Here is a 6377-nt window from a genome sequence, read left to right on the forward strand (position 1 = left end):
GAAGGGGGTGTATTAGTCTGTTTTCACACTGCTATAAAGAACTGCCTGAGACTGGGTAATTTACAAAGGAAGGGGGTTTAATGGACTCACAGTTCAGCACTGCTGGGGAAGCCTCAGAAACTTACAATCGGGGAAGAAGGTGAGGGGGAGGCAAGACACTTTCTTCACAAGGCAGCAGGAAGGAGAGGTGAACCAGGAGGAACTACCAAACACTTGTAAAACCATCAGATCTTGTGAGAACTCACTCACTGTCATGAGACGAGCATGGGGGAAATCACCCCCATGATTCAATTACCTTCACCTGGTCTCTCCCACACATGGGGATGATGGAGATTGTAGGGATTAAAATTCAAGATGAGATTTTACATGGGGGACACAGCCAAACTGTATCAGGGATGTTCTAAGGGCAGTGAAACAGGGCAGTGGCCCTGGGAGAAAAGGGCACTGATGACTGAGACTCTGTGGAGCCACAGGGATGGGGATGTGGCCCTTTTAGTCACATCTGTGGTGGTGGTGGGGTGGGGTACTTGTTTGGCCTCTGCACAAGGCTGACACTATGTAGGCTTCTTTCTATGCCTTCAGAGTCTCCAGAGGTTGGGGTAGGGGTGTGGGGACAACTCTGGTGAGCTCTTTGTCACTTTTGACTTGCTCAGTAACATCTTAGGAGACACCATTGATCTTGTATCCTTTAAATTTTTTCAACTCTTTTAAAGCCCAGGGATTAGCCAATGGGCTTCTTCATGTCACAGAAAGGACTAAGGAAAATCTGGAGGAAGAAAAGCTGTCTTCTCCTCTCTCCCATCTGTTAGACAAACAGATTCTGGCAGCTCGCTTACCTGCCTTGCCCTGGAGAGTTAGCACAAGGAAAGCGGGAAGACCCTTTAGTTCCAGACAATAACTAGAGGGAGAGGCAGAGAATGAGCATCAGAAGGCGGAGGGCTTATTCCAGTTGAGGTAGAGTTGCCTTTCACATTTCAGCGCCCCTGATCTTGCATTCTCATGGCAGCCCCCCTCAGATACGCTCAACACATCCACTTAAGTAACTAGATTACTCTCGCAGGCGCTTTTAAATAATGCACCTCCCTTCAGTTGGGGCGCTCAATCATTCAACACAGGACCCAGTGTCTCTCCTTTAATATCACTTTACACACAGCTAATGAACACAGGTTCCCAAGAAGTGACTGCATCAGTCAATAAAGGACAGTGCAGTCCTACCTGTCCACGCCACCGCCTGTCCCCTCTAGAGCCAATTAGCTCGCTCCTTCACGGGTGCAGCGGGAATACCTTCCTCAAAGTTGTTCTCCTGCTCACACCAGGGCTGTCTTTCCTTTTCTTCTTCTTTGCAGAGGGCACAGAAAACACAGGAGGCTGTGGCAGTTCTACTGACAACTGGATAGGTTAACGCTGGGAGCTGAGGGCGTGATTTGAATTCACTATCCAACTCCAGAGCCTTGATCCAAGCAAAGGGGTACAGAGTGATTTGGGGTGTTGGGCAGATATCAGGACCCCCTACCATTCCTGATGCTCTGAAAAGTGAGGAAGCCACTGAGAGAACAGACTGGTCTGCATCTCAGCCCCTCTCTTTCTAGTCTCATGGCTTTAACTGTTACCTCACAGATATGAAGCCAGGAAGAAATGCAAGTGCCAGTGCAGCTTCTGCTCCTGTCCTTTCTCCTGCCTACTGTGCTGTGAGATCCCAGCTGGTGTGAAGAGACCATGATTGTGCTGGGAGTCAAGATGCACTGACAATCTCTGGTTTTTCTGACTTCAGGCAGGAAAACTCACCAAGATCCTCTGCTGTGCCTTTCACTGGGCTGCTAAGAGGACCAAATGATAAAATTTCTATGAAGATACTTTGCAAAAGTAAAGCTCTGCACAGATGTATCTTGCTGAATGGTAACGAGAGGAAGTGGAAACAACCGTGGCTGGAAGACAGCAGATTAGAGCCCTGAAGTATAAGCTCTGCCACTTACTAGCTTAGGGGTCTTGGGCTCGTCACCTCACCTATATGGGACTCAGTGTTCTCATCAAGAAACTGGGGAGGATAAAATCTACTTCATAAAGTTGTTTGAGAATTAAAAGAAGCAATGGGTGTGAATATGTAGAAAACTGTGGAATGTCATGCAGATGGAAGGAGTTATTTATCATTGCCTATGTTGATTTAATTGTGGCCTTAATCCAACTCTCCCTGGCCCTTAGGTTTTTCATTTGTACCATATTATTTTCCACTGGTTTTGATATGGCTTTTTCTTCAGTTTGGAAAGTGTCTCTCCTCTGTTTTGTATCTTCTCAAGGAGATGATAAGCTTCCAAGGCACAGTCTGTATGGGCCAGGTGTGCATACGTTCTTCAATGGCAGCTCTTCCATTGAAGGATTTGCATGTAGTCAATGCTTAATGAATGCTGCAGATCTACTGAGGTCACTTGAGAACCCAGGCCTGCCTTCTGAGTGTTACCTTCTTTCTAAGAAAGATGCTAGTGGTTGTCTCAAGGAAAGGAAAAAAATTGTGGGCCCAGGGAGTTATTCTTTGATGATTTAACTTTCCTTGATGTTCTTTTTCTTTGATTTAATGAATGAGTCTGGTTCCCTAAGCCAATTGTGTAAGTCAGTCAGTCATCACGAGTTCTCTCTCCCCAGCGAGGGAGTAAACTCCTTAATGACAGGGCCTTGTCATAACTAATGGAATGAGACTAGAAGCGGTATCTCTCGAGTAAAAGTTATAATCTCCACTTCAGTCTAATACAATATCTTAAACTGAAAGGTGCAATGGGATTAAAATACCGTTATTTTCCCAGATTAGAAGTATCAATGCTTTTGAAACTTTAAGGCTACAAATCCATTGCATTTATATAGTTTTGAGCAGGATCAATTTCTATAGCGACTAGCAGTAGTGAATCTTGTGATTTTATGCCTGGTTTAAGATTGCTAACAGCAATTCAGCAATTCTCCACTTCAATTTATTAATTGCTTATGGAGTTCCTATGAGGTGTAAACACTGTGTGAGCTTTGTGGGAGACACAAAGAAGGGGGAGAGATAGTCCCTGCACTCAAATTAACTTCCACCTATACAGGGTCTGCGTTACAGGGAAGTGAGAGAGCCGAAGGTATGTTCGTTTGCAATTATTTATTTATTTTTTTTTGAGGCGGAGTCTCGCTCTGTCGCCCAGGCTGGAGTGCAGTGGTGCGATCTCGGCTCACTGCAAGCTCCGCCTCCTGGGTTCACGCCATTCTCCTGCCTCAGCCTCCCGAGTAGCTGGGACTACAAGCACCCGCCACCGCGCCTGGCTAATTTTTTGTATTTTTTTAGTAGAGACAGGGTTTCACCATGGTCTCGATCTCCTGACCTTGTGATCCGCCCGCCTCGGCCTCCCAAAGTGCTGGGATTACAGGCGTGAGCCACCGCGCCCGGCCCATTTGCAATTATTAATGAGTGCTTTCTTTTAGTACTTGAGGGCCTAGAATCAAACTTCATGACTTCACATATCCATGCTTTATTTCTGGGTACCTTGGTACAGAGAGTTATAACTCTCTTCCTGTTTCTTCCACAATAACATCGGTCACAGTGATATTTGGCAAGTTTGTGATTTGGCAAAGGGATCTCTACAATGGCTGACAGCATCATGGATGTTGAAAAATCATGGACTACAGAGATGACAAGAGTAAAAGGAGGGAGGAATGGTTAGGATCAGGAAGGGAGCAAGTGTGGTAGGATCAAGGTAAATTTTTTTGGGTTACAAATAATTGATGTAGTTTTGATCATCTTAAGAAACTTCCTAAGGCTCTGTTGATGGTTTTCTTCCCTGTGCTCTTCCCCACCTCAAATCCATTTCATCAGGTCCCTGGTTGGAGCCTTGTGAATGCTTTCAGATTACTATTAAAAGCTATTAGATCAAGATTTCAATGGTGAATATATTCAAGTCCAAAGTTATTTCAAATGTTCCCACAAAGACACAACTTCTTTAATTATGAAAGCCAAATTACTCAAGTCCCTTGAGAGAATTAATAGAAGAAGTGGTGTAGCCAAACCACATTCTGAATCCATATCGCAGGCAAGTTTCCATTTGGATTCAGTACAGGTCGAGCATCCCAAATCCTATTATCTAAAATCCTCCTAATGCTCCAAAATCCAAAGCTTCCTGATTGCCGATACGATGCTCAAAGGGGATGCTCACTGGAGCATTTTGGCTTTTTGATTTTTGAATTTGGGATGCTCAACTGATAAGTATGATACAAATATTCCAAAATCTGAATAAATCTGAAACCCAAAACACTTCTGGTCCTAAGCATTTCAGATAAGGGATACTCAACTTGTAGTAGATCTTCCTCCTTGAGATTAATGGGCAAACAAACTGAATTCCTGCATAGTCAGTGGTTAATGCTCTGTGTGTGTGTGTGTGTGTGTGTGTAGAGGAACATACACAAAAGGAGTGTAGAATTGGTGATATGAGTGCACTATTGATGAGTCCTAACACTGCATCTGATTTAACAATGTGATGGTTGGGTATTGTGCATGGGATGAGTGTGAGGTTTTTTATATTTTATTTTTAAAAATTTAACAAAGCATTAGGATCTGGAAAACAGCACAGGAGAATTTCACTAGAAAGTTTTCAGTTTGCTATTAATAGGAAACAGATGGAGTAACATGTGAATAAATATGTACAAAGCCCAGTATGATTTCCTGTCCCCCACCTGATATCTTCAGTGAGAAGACTGGGGGGTGAGTGAAGACTCTGGGAGAGCAACAGTGGTCCAGGACCAAGTTGTCTCCCCTAACCCCTTCCCAGAACTACTTGGCTGGAGACAGGGGAGAGGTTGTGCTTTCAACCTGCTCAGCCTTAAGTCTGAATTAGTATTTTTAAAAAAATCTTTAAAATGAATGTTTTCAAGTATACACAAAGGTAGAGAGAGAGAGTAGCTTAATAACCCCCAATGTAGCTATTATCCAGCTTCAACAATTACCAAATCTTGCCAATTTTATTTCACCCATTACCATGGCCCTCTATTTTCCTATAGTATTTTTGTTTTTGTTGTTGTTAGAGATGGGGTCTGGCTCTGTCACCCAGGCTGAAGTGCAGTGGTCCATCATAGCTCACTGCAAGGCTCAAGCAATCCTCCCGGCTCAGCCTCCCATGTAGCTGGGACTACAGGCACACACTACCACGCTCGGCAGGGGGTTAAGTATTTTAAAGAGAATCCAAGACATCCTGTTTTGTCAGTTGTCAATGCTTCAATATTCTAACTGTTAAGAGCTTGAAAAATATCACATACACTTGATGCCGTTATCACATCTAATAAAATTTCCATAATGAATAACGTTATCTAATATCCAGTTCATATTCAGTTTTGCTAATTGTCTCAAGAATGTCTTTTTCCAGTTGTTTTTTTCCAAATGAGAATTCAAATAAGGTATACTTTGTGCATTTAGTTGATTCTCTTACCTTTATCTACAGTTGGCCCTCGGTATTCACAGGTTCCAAATCAGCAGATTCCACCAACTATTGATGAAAATATTCAAAACAAAAAACCAATATAAATAACAACAATAAAAAATAATACAAATAAAAACAATTCAATATAACAATGATTTACATAGCTTTTACATTGTATTAGGTGTTATAAGTAATTGGGAGATGATTTAGTTCATGGGAGGATGTATGTTGGTTATATGCAAATACTCTGCCATTTTATATAAGGCACTTGAGCATCCAGGGATTTTTGGTATCCACAGAGTGGGTCCTGGAACCAATCTCTATTTGTTTTTCATTCCATTGATTTGTTGGAGAAACTGGTAATTGTATCCCCAGTGGCTTGGAAGCCAGGAGACCCACAGTCAAGGCCCAGCTTTACTAATAATTATCAGTGTGATCTTGGGATGTGCAGTTGACCTTTCTGAGTGTCACTTTCCTTACATAAAATATAAAAGAGTTTGACCAGGGGGTCTATCAGACCCCTTCCTGAACAGAAAGGGAAACAGGACAGAAATGGTTGAGACACTTTGTATGTGCCAGATGCCCAACTCTCAACTTCCCACAAGATAGGTATTGTTTTTGTATTTGAGTCTGTAAAAAACAACCGACGAACCAAATCCAGTCAGGTTTAGAAGAAGGCAGATACTCCTCACCAGCAGTCTTCTGACTTGAAGCCCACCTCAAAGTAAAGGGAGAAAACCTGGGAGCCTGGAGACGGTTTGTAAGCATCCCACTGAGTCATTTTGTCCTTGCCCAGGGACAGCATATGCAATGTCTGAAATTTCTTCATCCTTCTATAATTCATCAAGGTTTCAGTGGAGAAGATCCCAGGACCATAGAACACTAGCATGGAAGGGGACCTCAGCAGTAATTTACTTTAACTCCTTATATGATGAACAAACCCTTTCT

This window comes from Rhinopithecus roxellana, chromosome 5 (genome assembly GCF_007565055.1).
Source record: "Rhinopithecus roxellana isolate Shanxi Qingling chromosome 5, ASM756505v1, whole genome shotgun sequence".
Taxonomy (NCBI): Eukaryota; Metazoa; Chordata; class Mammalia; order Primates; family Cercopithecidae; genus Rhinopithecus; species Rhinopithecus roxellana.